The 13,798-nt window shown below is 43.4% G+C and overlaps 2 pseudogenes; one reads left to right on the top strand and one right to left on the bottom strand.

Annotated features, from left to right (window-relative positions):
• Positions 1–13,798, top strand: part of LOC100438901 (dihydrofolate reductase-like) — a 61,086-nt pseudogene that overhangs the window by 33,000 nt on the left and 14,288 nt on the right.
• On the bottom strand, positions 10,514–11,190 carry LOC129060199 (ATP synthase subunit a-like; annotated as a pseudogene).

Here is a 13,798-nt window from a genome sequence, read left to right as displayed (position 1 = left end):
TTTATCATATGCTGTAATTTGATATCAGCAAATAATTCATTCTCTATGTACCTGCTTTTCAGGCTTGGTGTCCACCCTGTAGTACATCAATTCCAGCAATCCTTTGACCACCCCCCCAGCACCCGCTACCCCGGGATTCCCAATCTAGTGATCCTGGCATCTACTCATTGTCCCTCAGCCTTGGGTGTTCTCTCCTCCCTCCTCACCTATTTTGAATTCTGTGGTAAATAATTTCCATCCGTCCCTTGCCTTTCCCTTGCATTGTCACACTTGCTTGGCAAAGCTACACAGCTGGTGGATTCCACCTCTGCCTATGCTGCACCTGCCCCCATGAGCTGCAGGAGGCTGGAGAGCAGCACACAGCATGCTGACTGTTCTCTCTACTTTAACGACCCAAACCTCATGGGGAGCCACGGCCAGCAATCACCCTCTCCCTGCATGGTTCACCCTCCGTCTCCTCCTGGCCTGGGTGACAATTACACACCTTCTCTCTGTGCTCACACATCCAACCCTCCTTCCCCATTCTTACTTCAGCTGATGACCTTGCTTCCTACCTCACTGAGAGAAATGAACACATTAGAAGACAATTTCACAGATTCCACCATTATCAGCTCATGCATTTACAGCCGCGCCACTTGATGGCCCTTCCACCACATAGACAGTTGTTGTAGGTTAACCTACTCCCAGCCAGAGCCACTTCCTCTGCCGGTGTCCAAACCGCATCCTGTCTCATCTACTTAAAGTTATTAATTCATCAGTCCATTCTTTTTTTCTCTTTCGTCATCATCATTTTTCTCTTTCCACTGGACCACTGTGGCAGTCACAGGAATGCACATCTGAGGCCCTCAGCTAGAGGAAGTGTAACTGATGATGGTCTCAGCTATTCCAGCCTGAAGCCTATCGCCACATTTGCTCTGAAACCATGTTCCCATGAGCTTCTTCCAGCCAATGGCTGAGAATAGCAGGGAAGCTAAGGCGGGACCTTTCCTCCACTGAAGGCTGACTGAGCTTCAGGGCTCCCTGATCCCCTTACTGAACTTCCCTTAGCTTGCACTGGGTCTGGGGTGCTTCCACCTGACTCTCCCTCCCTCTCTCCTTCACTGGGGTTTAGATTTGCATCACCCTCTGATGGCTTTCCCAGTGTTTTTTGTTCTCCTCCCCAATTTCTCTCACAAGCATTTCCCCTAATAAATTCTTGCACATCTAATACTATATTAGGGTCCTCTCCTCTGGGGACCCTAACTAACAAGACTGGTATCAGGAGTGCTCCAAGAACACAGGCAAAGGCATGGGGATTTGGGATGAGCTCACCCACTGCCTGGCTGGCCAAGAAGATGCCATCTGGGTTGGTGGAGGACACAGAAAGTGCATAGCACAAGGTGCAGCCGAGCAACTGTGGATCTGCCCAGTGCTGACCTGAGAAGATGGCCTGGTTAGGGGAAGCTCTGGCAGGTGTGATGATAGAAGCCTCTGCACAATAACGACAGGGTGAGAGGGAAACCTACAAAGACAGTGGAGTTGGCTGGTTACTACTCAGCTATGTTGATGTCCTATAAAAGGAGAATGAGAATCTGAGGGTTGTTAACAGCAGTCACTGGCTATGTGTGCGAGCCTCTACAGTGTCTCATGGACACTCCTTTATCTCCTATACAGGAAGGGCAGATAGCATAGAATAGCAGCTGAAGACATCATTGTGAGGGTCACAGCACTCAAGAGATGTTTGACACTCAGTCAAGGCACGCCTGTTGTGGGAAAGTCAGGGCCCTGCTGGAGAAACCTGAGATTATGCAAATTGGAACAGGGTTATCCGATGGGTGCCCTCCGGGACCCTCTGGGCATGCAGAGGAGGCTCGCCTTTCTCTAGTAATGGTTCCCACTTCCTATGCTGGAAGATGCTGCAGAAGCCTCACCCCTATGATGCCGCAGGAATCCCACTCAGGAGCTTTGCGGGAACTAGCCAGCATGTCCTTGTAGGAACACACAGAGCACTTCTGGGATTGGAATTTGAGTGTGTTTGATCAAGGGGTCAGAATGTCAGGCTGGATGAATAAAAATCCTTTGGCTTAAAGGCACTTTCTCAGGACATGGGTTTATCAAGGACTCCAGGGCATGAGGCACACTCACTGCTGGGTGGCTCTGTGTAGACTGGAAAAAATAATGCCCAACTCTCAACAAGTTAGCCACGACTTAGTTGCCCTGGAACATGCAGAGGATGAAATAAGAAGGCTGAGGAAAGTCGAGGTGTAGATGAAGCCACTATGTGAGGCCAGAGGCCCACCAGGGTCATGCCCCACCAGAAGGCCCAGAGGGCACACCTTGTACCAGAGCCCTCATGAATATGCTGGTGAGAGAGACCTGCATGAATAAGAAGTGTCAGGGTTCTGTCCTCTGTAGGATAGGGATGATGATAGGTAACGTGGTCTCAGAGTTGGGCTAGTTACTATCTGTTGGGAGGGTGTGGCCCCGAAGAGATAGAGATCAAGTGGTGGCAGTGACCTGCAAAAGTCAGAGGTCACAGTTACCATGACAACCCCAACAGAGCAGCCAAGGTGGTGCTTGACCTGCAGGGAGTGTGGGGAAGGTTAACAGAGGGCAGTGTCCCAGGGTCAGAACAGAAGAGCAGCCAGTAAGGGCACTGCTTGATATCTATGAAAAGAAAGCAAGAATTGAGGAGCAGCAGGCTGAGGGTGGTTGATACAATACAAAATCATAATCCATTCTCAATACCCAGACCTCAGCCAACTTTCAGACTCAGATTCCAGTGACAGAGGAGGAGTCCATATCTGTAGGAGCATGGAAGTATATGCTGGGTGAATTCCCTAGCTCTTCTGTAAAGGAACCTACAGCCATTTACTCAGGAGACTGTATGCCAGGAAAGAGAAATAGGCAGAATTTGGGGGAGTATTGTCATTGGGTGTGAGCTAACATTGATGCCCAGATTCCCACAGTACCATCATGTCCCATCACAGAGGGGCTTCCAGAAGCCAGGACACATTATAGCTCATAATCCCATAGACCCAGCCCTGTTTAGTTCCTGATTTCATGAGTGCCTAATTGGCCTTGATGCACTGGCAGCTGGAGTGACCCCCACACTGGATCCCCCGCCTGTGGAGTAAGGACTCTTATAGGGCTGAAGGCCAAAGGGAAACCTCTGAAACTGCCCCCATCTTATCTGAATCAGAAGTGGTATTACATCCCAGGGCAGGTCTTTGGAGGTTATTGCAGGTATTGTGGGGGCAGCACCACCGTTAGAGAGCTGTAGGAGGTGGTGTAGTGCTGGAGTTGCCTTTTATCTCTGTGTATTCTGTCATTGCAGAAGCCTGATGGGGCCTAAAGAATGAACAGGATTACTTCAGACTTGACCAAGTAGCAGTCTTGATTGCAGCTGCCATGCTGGCTGGATATCACTGCTAGCAGAGGTTAATAAGGCTGCAGGCAAATGGTGTGCAGCTGTGGATGTGCTGAGTGCATTCCTTTCCAATTAGAAAGTGGATATGGAGTTATTCACATTCATACCACATTTACTTATAGTTTTCCTGAGAGCTATTATAACTCTCCTGTCATCTGTAACATAGTCTTAAGAGATGCCGGACATTCTACAGAATATTAAATCTGTTCATTTCATTGGCAACATCATAGATTGGGATGGATGAGAAAGAAGGTGGAAAGTATGCTGGAGGCCTTGGTAAAACACATGCACCCCAGAAAGAGGAGGATAAATCTTACAGAACTTCAGGAGCGGCCACTGCAGTGAAATTTTATGGGTCTGGTGGCTAGGGGCATGCACAGATATTTCTTCCAAGTGAAAACAAAACAAAACAAAACACAACAGAAAAAAAAAAAAACCCGTTGCATCTTTCATCCTCACTGAAAAAAAAAAAAAAAGAAGCGGACTACTGGTGAATCTCTTCGGGTTCTGACAACACCACATTCCATATCTAGATATATCATTTTGGCTACATTTTTGGTGACATAGGAGGATGCCAGCTTCAAGTGGGGCCTACACAAAAAAGGACACTGTAGCAGATCCAGGTTGTGGTCAGGCAGTCACCATCCCTCAGTCCCCTTGGTGCTGGAGATGGCAGGGCTGGGGAAAGATGCAGGATGGAGCTGAACTGAGCGTCAGTGGGAAAGTCACAGTGGAGGGCCTGGGATTCTGGAGTAAGATCATGTCATCCACAGCAGAGACACATGCCCGCTTCTAGAAGCAACATTAGTGTTGCTGGCCCTGATCAGATACAATTATTGACCTTGGGACACCAAGAACCATGTGATTCCAAGTGCTTGTACGAATTGGCTTCTGTGTGATCTAGACAGTCATAGATTGGACAGGCCCAACAGTGTCCATCATGAGATGGAAATGGCCCATGTGGATTGAGCCTGAACCCCAAGTTAACACCCCATCCACGCAGAAAATACCTGCCCATGAAATGGTAGTGAACAACCAAGCAGACAAATGGAAGTTAGCCAGCCTTCACTGGGGGCCAACTCAGACCTGGCAGGATGGGCGCATGCATGCAGCAACCACACTAGCTCGCTTCACGTGCCCATCATGCCAGGTCATTCAACCGCCTTGGCAGGTGCAAGTCAGTGCTGCTGGACCCATAGATAGCCTCATATTTGGAGGCTACAACGGGCCCAGCACAGCACTGACTCCCACCAACCAAGGCTGGTCTAGCTGCTGCTGCCTCTGAATATCCAACTTGTCAGGATTAGAGGCCCGTGATAGGCCTTGATGAGCCCTGCTAGGGCACTATTTCTTTAGGTGATCAAATAGCCACTAAGTGACACATTGACCACATTGAGCCTCATCATGGAAGGGCCAGAGGTTCATTCTCTCAGGGATAGGCTTGTTTTTCCCTATTCTCAGACTCTCAGCCAGCACCACTATCCAGGAGCTGCTGACATTCCTGATCCACAGGTTTGGAATCACTCTCAGCACAGTGTCTTCCTGGGGGACCCACCCCACAGGGAAATGCAAGTAGGTGCGGCATGGGCCATGACCAGGGGATCCACTGATCCTATCACCATCTGCACCATGCAGGGACTGCCGGCCACACAGAACACTGGACAGGCCTTCAACAGGCACAACTCAGAACCAGCTTGGAGGAAACACTGAAGAATGGGTGCCATCTTTCAGGACACAGTGCATTTATTGAATCAGAGACATCACTACGGTGCCGTATTCTCAGTAGGAAGAAACTTGGGTTCAGAATCCAAGGGATGGAAGAGGGCGTGGCTCCATATCCCATCCCTTATATTCACCCACTGTGGAATTTGCACTTCTCATCTTCCAAATCTGGGTTTTGTAGTATAGGAGGTCCTGGTTTTCCACAGGGAGGCACTTGGACAAGGGGACAAACAAGAGCCCATTGAGCTACACATTACAGTTGCTTCCAGGGAATTCTGGACAGTATGGGCCCAGAGAGAAGCAGAGGAGAAGAGCACTCCTGTCCTCTCCAGGCAGGGGTGATGGACCCTGATCCCCAGGACGAGGCAGGGCTGCTGATACACAGTAAGGGCAGGAGGAGTTTGTGTGGAACCCACAGATTCACTTGAGGGCCTCCTTGTTCCCCCTGTCCCATTGTAAATGTGAACAGAATCGTCCAACAACCCAGTCTGAGAGAGTTTGATTTCCATAGGCCCAGACCCCTCAAGAGGAAGGTTTGAGCCACTCTCCCAGGTAATTTCCCAAGGCCTCACTCTTGTGCTTTGACATCCTAAGCAGCATTGGTGCAGAGGCCCTGTTTCTCATAGACTGTTCCCAGCCACTGACAGGTAACAGCAGGGACACCAAGGCAGACCATTCCTGGGCAACAGGGACTCCTCTGTCAGCCATCTGTGGCTGGAGGACTCCCCCATGGCCTTGCTCAACTCTTCTTAGATTGCCTGTGGTCTGGGATGCGTCCAACAAACCTTCTTTCCATTTGTCCAGCACTGGAGTCAGCCTTGCCTCTGGACCTGCCACTTTTCCCAGGGTTCTCTGGCTCCCTCCCCATATTCTCTGATAGGCGTGTCCCCCAAAAAACTTTGTGAGAGGCCGTGAGCCAGAAGCACTCGAGGAAATCTCTCCCAGATTCCTGACCACTGGAAACTGTGGAAGATGATAAGTATTTGTTGTTTTGGGCTGCTAAGCTTTACGTGATTTATTATATAGCAATAGACAAATAACAGAGCTTCAAAAGCGAGAATGAATTATTGCACTTTCATTTTTATTTGCTCTAAATTAAGTAAAAGATATCCAATGTTATTTGGTTTTAAGATTTCAGAATTTCCATGTCTCAATAGGATGTACTTTATTACCATTCACAACAATCTATTTATTTGAACTTCAGTATCCTACTGTGACCCAATTAAACACAAAAGGAAGATCCTGACTATGCGAGGATGATGCAGTGATGGCCTCCACATAACCACCCCTGGTGATTCACCTTCCCTGGTTACTCAATCAACACTACTGTAGGTGCTACTGTTATGGAATTCTGCAGATATAAGTAAGGTCCCAAGTCAGTTGACTTTAAGACCATGATTATCCTGGCTTGGACTGTCCTAATCAGGTGAGCTTTTAAAACAACTTTGTTCTTCCTCAGAAAAGAGGTTCAGAATGTGAGCGAGATTCAATGTGAGGGGTTTCCTCCACTGTGAGCTTTGAAAATGGAGGGGCCATGTGGCAAAGGATACTGGTGGGCTCCAGGAATTGGGAGCAGCTCCACCCCACGTCCACCTGACAGCTGCAGGGAACAAGGACTACAATCCTACAACTGCCTGAAACTGAATTCTGCCACCAATCTCTATACAAGCTTGAAGGAGGACCGTTGAGGCTCTCATGAGTTGGAGTATCAGAGGAATCATGCTGTAGCTAAAATAAAGCCAATGTCACCAATGCGATTATATAAGATTTCTTGAAGGGCTGCTGTGTTAGCATCTGCTCGGCCATGTCATCAGCCAATTAGTAGAGAAGATATAATTTCTACACCCTCACATCCAATGAAAAGTTAGAAAAGGTTGTTAGCGGTAACTAGGGTTAATATTGTGGTGAGAAAGATGAGTAGATATTTAAAAAACTAATTAACGTTCGGATCTGAGTTTATATACCATAATGACAATTCTATAATAGATCAAGTGAAAATAGTGCTACTGGAATAAACATTGTGGAGAAGTAGTCTAGTTTGAAGCTTAATGAGAGGTCTGGGGTTCGGATTGTCATTCAGTATCAGTTTGAGATGATAGCTTCCTGGTCTGTGCACATAAATATTGTTGTAGGAAGGAGGCTAGTGGTGAAAGTGCATGTGATAGCTGTTTTTATGTAATATGGTTACGAGTTCTTCTTGCGAGGGTTGATGAAGGTGATAATAATTGGTGAGGTTAAGGAGATTAAGGTTATTATAGTAACGGAAAAATGCATGATTATTACTTTTATTTTGACTTGCACCAATATTTTTGGTTCCTAAGACCGATGGATTACTCTTATCTTCTAAAAGTTGAGAAAGCCATGTTGCTAGGCATGGGGGCATGAGTTAGCAGTTCTTGCATACTTTCTCGCTAAATAAGAAGTTGTGGACTTCTGTTATTAGATCCACAATCTAACATTTTGATTAAACTATATTTACAGGGAGTGAATCCTAAAGTAATTTTAGGATTTAGAGATAGTAGGAGAATGGGTGAAAGGTGTGTAAATATTAGTGTATTTTCTCATGTAAAGGAGGGTTTAATGTTGTTAATATAGTATGTAAGTGCCCCTCGTCGTGTTGTGACAAGTATATAGAGGGAAGAAAGGGCTGTGATTAATATATTAAGTCCTATAAGCATGATAGTGATGTTTGATCAGGAGAATGAAGCCATTGTTACAAGGAGCTTTCCCACTAGTTTAATAGTGGGGGGTAGGGCAAGGTTGGCGAGGTTTGCGGTAAGTCATCGAAAGGCTATTAGTGGAAGTTGTTCTTGAAGTCCTCGAGACAGTAATATGATCCGGCTGTGGATTCGCTCATAGTTTGAATTTGCTAGGCAGAATAGTAAGGACGAAGTAAGTCCATGAGCAATTATAAGGATAACTGCACCGGTAAAACTTCAGGGGGTTTAAATGAGGATAGCTACAACAACAAGTGCCATGTGGCTTATGGAGCAATATGCAGTGAGTGACTTTAGATCAGTTTGTCATAGACAGATGGAGCTTGTTATAACTATACCTCATAGGGATAATATTAGGAAAGGGTAGGCTATGTATTCTGTCAGAGGGCTGAGAATAAGGGTAAATCGTATTATGCCATAGCTGCCTAATTTTAGGAGCACTGCTCTGAGTACTATTGAGCTGGCAATAGGGGCTTCTACATGGGCCTTGGGGAGTCATAGGTGAAGCTGTATAGGTGTATTTTTACTATGAAAGCCATTATACATGCCAATCATATGAGATAGTTGGATCAGGAGATTGATAGTTCTTGAGTGGTGAATGTTAATACTATTATGCTCAGTGAGCCTAGGGTATTTTGGGTAAAAATAAGTATAATAAGTAGGAGAAGGGATCCCACTAGTGTGTAAAATAAGAAATATGTGCCTGCATTGAGGCATTCTGGTTGGTTACCTCATCGGGTGATAATAATTAAGGTAGGGATAAGTGTAGCTTCAAAGAGGATATAAAACATAATTAGTTCTGTGGCTGTAAAGGCTATGATTAGAAAAGTTTGTAGGGAAATCAATATGGAAGCATAAAGTTTTTTCTGTAGGGGTGATTCATTGAAGAGGTAATACTGGCTTGCTATAATTATGCGAGGTAGCAGTCAGGTGATTAAAATTAGAAGGGGTGATGTTAGCGGATCAGAGGAGAAAGTTAATGAGAAGTTGAACAGATTGTCATTGAATTGGTGAAAGAATAATAGGGCAATGAAGCTAGGCTATGGGTAGTTACAGTGATTCAGACTGTATGATTCTTAGAGAGTCATGTCATTGATAGTAGTATAATTGTGGGAATAATTATTTTTGACATTGAAGTAAATTTAGTTCATGTACATAGTCCAAGCCATATGTATTGGAAATTGAAACTAGTAAAGCAAGGCCTACCACCATTCGCAGGCAATAAATACTAGTAGAGTAATGGGTATAATATTTGCTAGGGTGAAGTGTATGTTTAAAGCTATAAGGATATTTATGATGAATAATGATAATATTATTCCTTCTAGGCATAGTAGGGATGACATCAGGTGGGATTGATAGATTAGTACCCCCAGAAGTGATATAGTAAATGCTAATACAGTGTTTATGTAAATAGAGGGCATTTGGTAAGTATGACTATCATAATCTAATGAGTCAAAATCATTTATTTTTGGCTTAAACTACTTATCAATTCAGCTCAGTCTAATCCTTTTTGAGTTCATTCATAAGTCAACCCTAGGAGTAAAATGATAACTAGCAAAAGGGATGTACTGATTATTAGTGACAGGTTGGTCGTTTGAAGGGCTCATGGTAGGGGTAATAGTAGGGCGATTTCTAAGTCAAATAGGAGAAATGTGATGGTTACTAGAAAGAATTTTATGGAGAAGGGAATGCGGGCGGAGGATAGTGGGTCAAATCTGCATTCGCAGGGGTTGGATTTTTCTACATAAATATTAAGTTGTGGGAGCCAGAATGTAATGGTTATTAGTAACAGGGCTAATAGGGTATTGATTACTAGGGCTCATGTTAGGTTAATTACTCTTTTTCAGATGCTATGTAAACTAACTGATTGGAAGTCAATGGTACTGTTTATACTAAAAGAGTGACATCCTCATCAGTAAATAGAAATATACAGAAATAGTCATACTACATGGACACAGTGTCAGTATCAGGCGGCATCTTCAAAGCCAAAGTGGTGATTAGATGAAAGTGATATTTTAATTGGCAGAGAAGGCAGATAGTGAGGAATGTTGACCCAATAATTACATGAAGTCCACGAAAGCCTGTAGCTGTAAAAAATGTTGAACCATAAATTCCATCAGAGATAGCAAAGGGGTCTTCGAGGTATTCTGAGACTCGTAGGAGGGTGAAGTAAATACTTAGTAAAATTGTAACAAGTAGTGCTTGAATTACATGTTTTCGATTACTTGAGCTCAAGTAATTGAAACTCTTGATGCAAGCAACAAGGATGTATTCAGGAGAGGTACTTCTAGGGGGTTGGGGGGGAAATGCCTGTTGGGGGACGATGTCCTCCTAATTCTGGAGTAGGGGCTAAACTAGAGTGGTAGAATGCTCGAAAGAACTCAGAGAGGAAGAATACTTCTGAAATAATAAATAGGACTATTCCGTATCGGAGGCCTTTTTGAACGGTTGTTGTGTGGTGGCTTTGAAATGCACTCTCTCGGATAATGTCACGTCGTCATTGGTATACAGTTAGTGTATTAGTTAGTAGGCCTAGGGTTAAAAGAGTAGTAGATTTAAAGTGATCATACAGCTAGGCCGGATGTCATTAGGAGGGCTGAGAGAGCTCCTGTCAATGGTCAAGAGCTGGGTTTGACTAAATGATAGGCTTGTGTTTGGTGGGTCATTATGTATTGTCATGTAAATAAAGGCTCACTAAAAGTGTAAAGATATAGGCTTGGATAAGGGCTACAGCAAATTCGAGGGTGGTTAATAGAATTATGAAGGCGACTGAAGCTGTGGGAAGGTTAATAGTTGATAGTACTAGCGTGGTTCCTCCAACTAAGCGCATGAGTAAGTGACCGGCTGTAATGTTGGCTGTTAGACACACAGCTAGTGCTATTGGTTGAATAAATAAACTAATGGTTTCGATGATTACTAGTATAGGAATAAATAGTATGGGTGTGCCTTGTGGTAGGAAGTGAGCTAAGGAGTTTTTAGTTTTAAAGCAGAAGCCTGTGATTACTGTACGTGCTCACAAGGGGATTGCTATAGCTAGATTTATTGATAGTCAGGTGGTTGGCATAAATGAGTGGGGTAGGAGTCCAAGGAGATTGGTTGAGGTAATAAAGAGAATTAGAGATATCAGCATAAGGGATCAGGTTCATCCTTTAATATTATGTATGACTGTTATTTGTTTTAGGATAAAACAAGTATTCAATCATTGTTGAATAGAAATTAATCAGTTATTGATTAGATAGCTAGAGGTTGGAAATAGTGTGGAGGGGAACAGAATGATTGGTGCTGCTGCGGGTAAACTAGGATTGTTGGGGCAATAAATGAAGTGAACAGATTTCCATTCATTTTAATTCTCAAGGGTGGTTATGTTTTTGTATTTTAATTATTTTTGGTGCAGTGGGTATATGATAAGTGATATTTGATACTTTTAGTTGAATAATAGAGAATAGAGTTATGATCACTGATATGATAATAATAGGTCATGTGTAAGTATCTAGTTGAGGCATTCACTGTAGAGAGGTATGATTTCTCTCCGTCCTTAACTTAAAAGGTTAATGCTGGGGTAGCTTTACAATGATATTATAGAGCTGATACAGATCAAGTTTTGAAAGTTTTTAATGGAACTAACTCTAGAACAATAGGTACAAAACTGTGATTAGACCCACAAATTTCTGAGCACTGTCCGTAGTAGAGGCCTGGTCGTGTAGCGGTTAAGGTAAATTGGTTTAGGTGTCCAGGGATCGCATCTGTTTTTAAACCCAATGAGGGGATAGTTCATGAGTGTAGGACGTCTTCAGATGAAATTAGTATGCAGATGGGAATTTCTATTGAGAGAATTGTTCAGTTACCGACTTTGAGGCGTCGAGGTTCTCCTGGTTTTAAGTCTGTTGTTGGGAGTATATAAGAATCAAAGCTTAATTCTTCATAATCTGTATATTTGTAGCTTCAATCCATTGATGCCCAATTGTTTTAATGGTAAGAGAAGGGTTATTGATTTTGTCTGTTATATATAGGATGTGTAGAGATGGGAGGGGGATTAAGATTAAGATGATGGCAGGCAAGACAGTTCAGATGGTTTCTATTTCTTGGGCATCTATGATGCTAGGATTAGTCAGTTTTTTGTGAGTAGTAGAGAAATAATGTACAGAACTAAGGAACTGATTAGAAAAATAATTATAAGGGTGTGGTCTTGGAAGGTAAGTAGTTCTTCTGTAATAGGGGATGTGGCATCTTGAAGGCCTTAATTGAGCTGGATGGGCCATTAAGATATATAGGGTTTAACCTATAACTTAACTTTGACAAAGTTATGAAATAATTTTACTAATATCTTATCGAAAAAGTCATAAAGGTTATTGGATTGGCCTGAAACCAGTTTTGGGGTGTTCAATTCCTTCCTTTTTCGTTTAGGTTTTCATGTAGGCTGCTTCTTCGAATAGGGTGGGGGACAGCCATATAGTCATTCTAGGTTGGTAGATGGTTGTTCAATTACTAGAACTTTTCATTTTGAAGTGAAGGCTTCTCAGGTCATGAAAATTATTGGTATTACTGCTGTCGGGGAAATAAATGAGCCTATGGATGAGATAATATTTCATGTGGTATATGGGTCGGGATAATCGGAGTAGCGTTGAGACATGCCAGATAGGTCAAGGAAATGCTGTGGGGAAAAAAGTTAAATTAACGCCTATAAATACAATAGCAAAATGAGCTTTAGCATAGGCTTGATTGAGTGTATAGCCTGAAAATAAAGGGAATCAGTGAATAAAGCCCCCTACAATAGCAAATACGACTCCTATTGATGAGATGTAATGGAAGTGGGCTACAACATAATATGTATCATGTAATACAATATCCAATGATGAGTTGGCTAGTACAATGCTGGTCAAGCCTCCTACTGTAAAAAGGAAAATAAACCCTAAGGCTCAGAGCATTGCGGGGATCACTTGGTATTGCTGCTGTAAAATGTAGCTAGTCAGCTAAAAAGTTTGACGCCAGTGGGAATAGCAATAATTTTAGTAACAGAGGTGAAGTAGGCTCATGTATCTACATCTACATCTATTCCTACTGTAAATATGTGGCCCATACGATAAACCCTAAGAAACCGATTGATATTATAGCTCACACCATGCCCATATATCCAAATGGTTCTTTTTTTCCAGAACCACTGGATATGGGAAATTATCCCAAAGCCTGGTAGGATGAGGATGCAGACTTCAGGGTGACCAAAGAATCAGAATAAGTGTTTATATAAGATAGGATCACCTCCACCAGCTGGGTTGAAGAAGGTAATGTTAAGATTGCCATCAGTCAACAATATAGTAATGCTGGTGGCTAAGACTGGGAGAGAAAGGAGTAGGAGAACTGCTGTGATTAGGACTGATCAGACAAAGAGGCAGGTGTGATATTGGGACATGGCTGGGGGTTTTATATTAATAATTGTGGTAATAAAGTTGATGGCTCCTAAAATAGAAGAAATGCCTGCCTGGTGGAGTGAGAAGATAGTTAAGTCTATGGAGGCTCCTGCGCCAGCTTCTACTATGGCGGACGCAAGTAGCAATAGAAAAGAGGGTAGAAGGAGTCAGAAACTCTTATTATTTATATGGGGAAATGCTATATCAGGGGTGCCAATTATCAGAGGGTATAATCAATTGCTAAATCCCCCAATTATAATTGGTATTACTATGAAAAAATTATGACAAATGCGTGGGCTGTGACGATGACATTATAAATTTGGTCATCTCTTAGTAGAGTACCTGGTTAACCCAGTTCAGCCCGAATAAGGAGACTTAAAGCTGTACCCACTACCCCTGCTCATGCACCAAATAATAGACATAATGTCCCGATATCTTTGTGGTTGGTTGAGAACAGTCAACGGTTGGCGAACATAAGTGAAGCAAGAAAAAAAGGTAAAATGGCTGAGTAACGCATTAGACTGTAAATCTAACGACGGAAGTCA

This window comes from Pongo abelii, chromosome 5 (genome assembly GCF_028885655.2).
Source record: "Pongo abelii isolate AG06213 chromosome 5, NHGRI_mPonAbe1-v2.0_pri, whole genome shotgun sequence".
NCBI classification, from domain to species: Eukaryota; Metazoa; Chordata; class Mammalia; order Primates; family Hominidae; genus Pongo; species Pongo abelii.
Note: the sequence above shows the minus strand (reverse complement) of the source record. Positions and strands in the feature narration are given on the sequence as shown.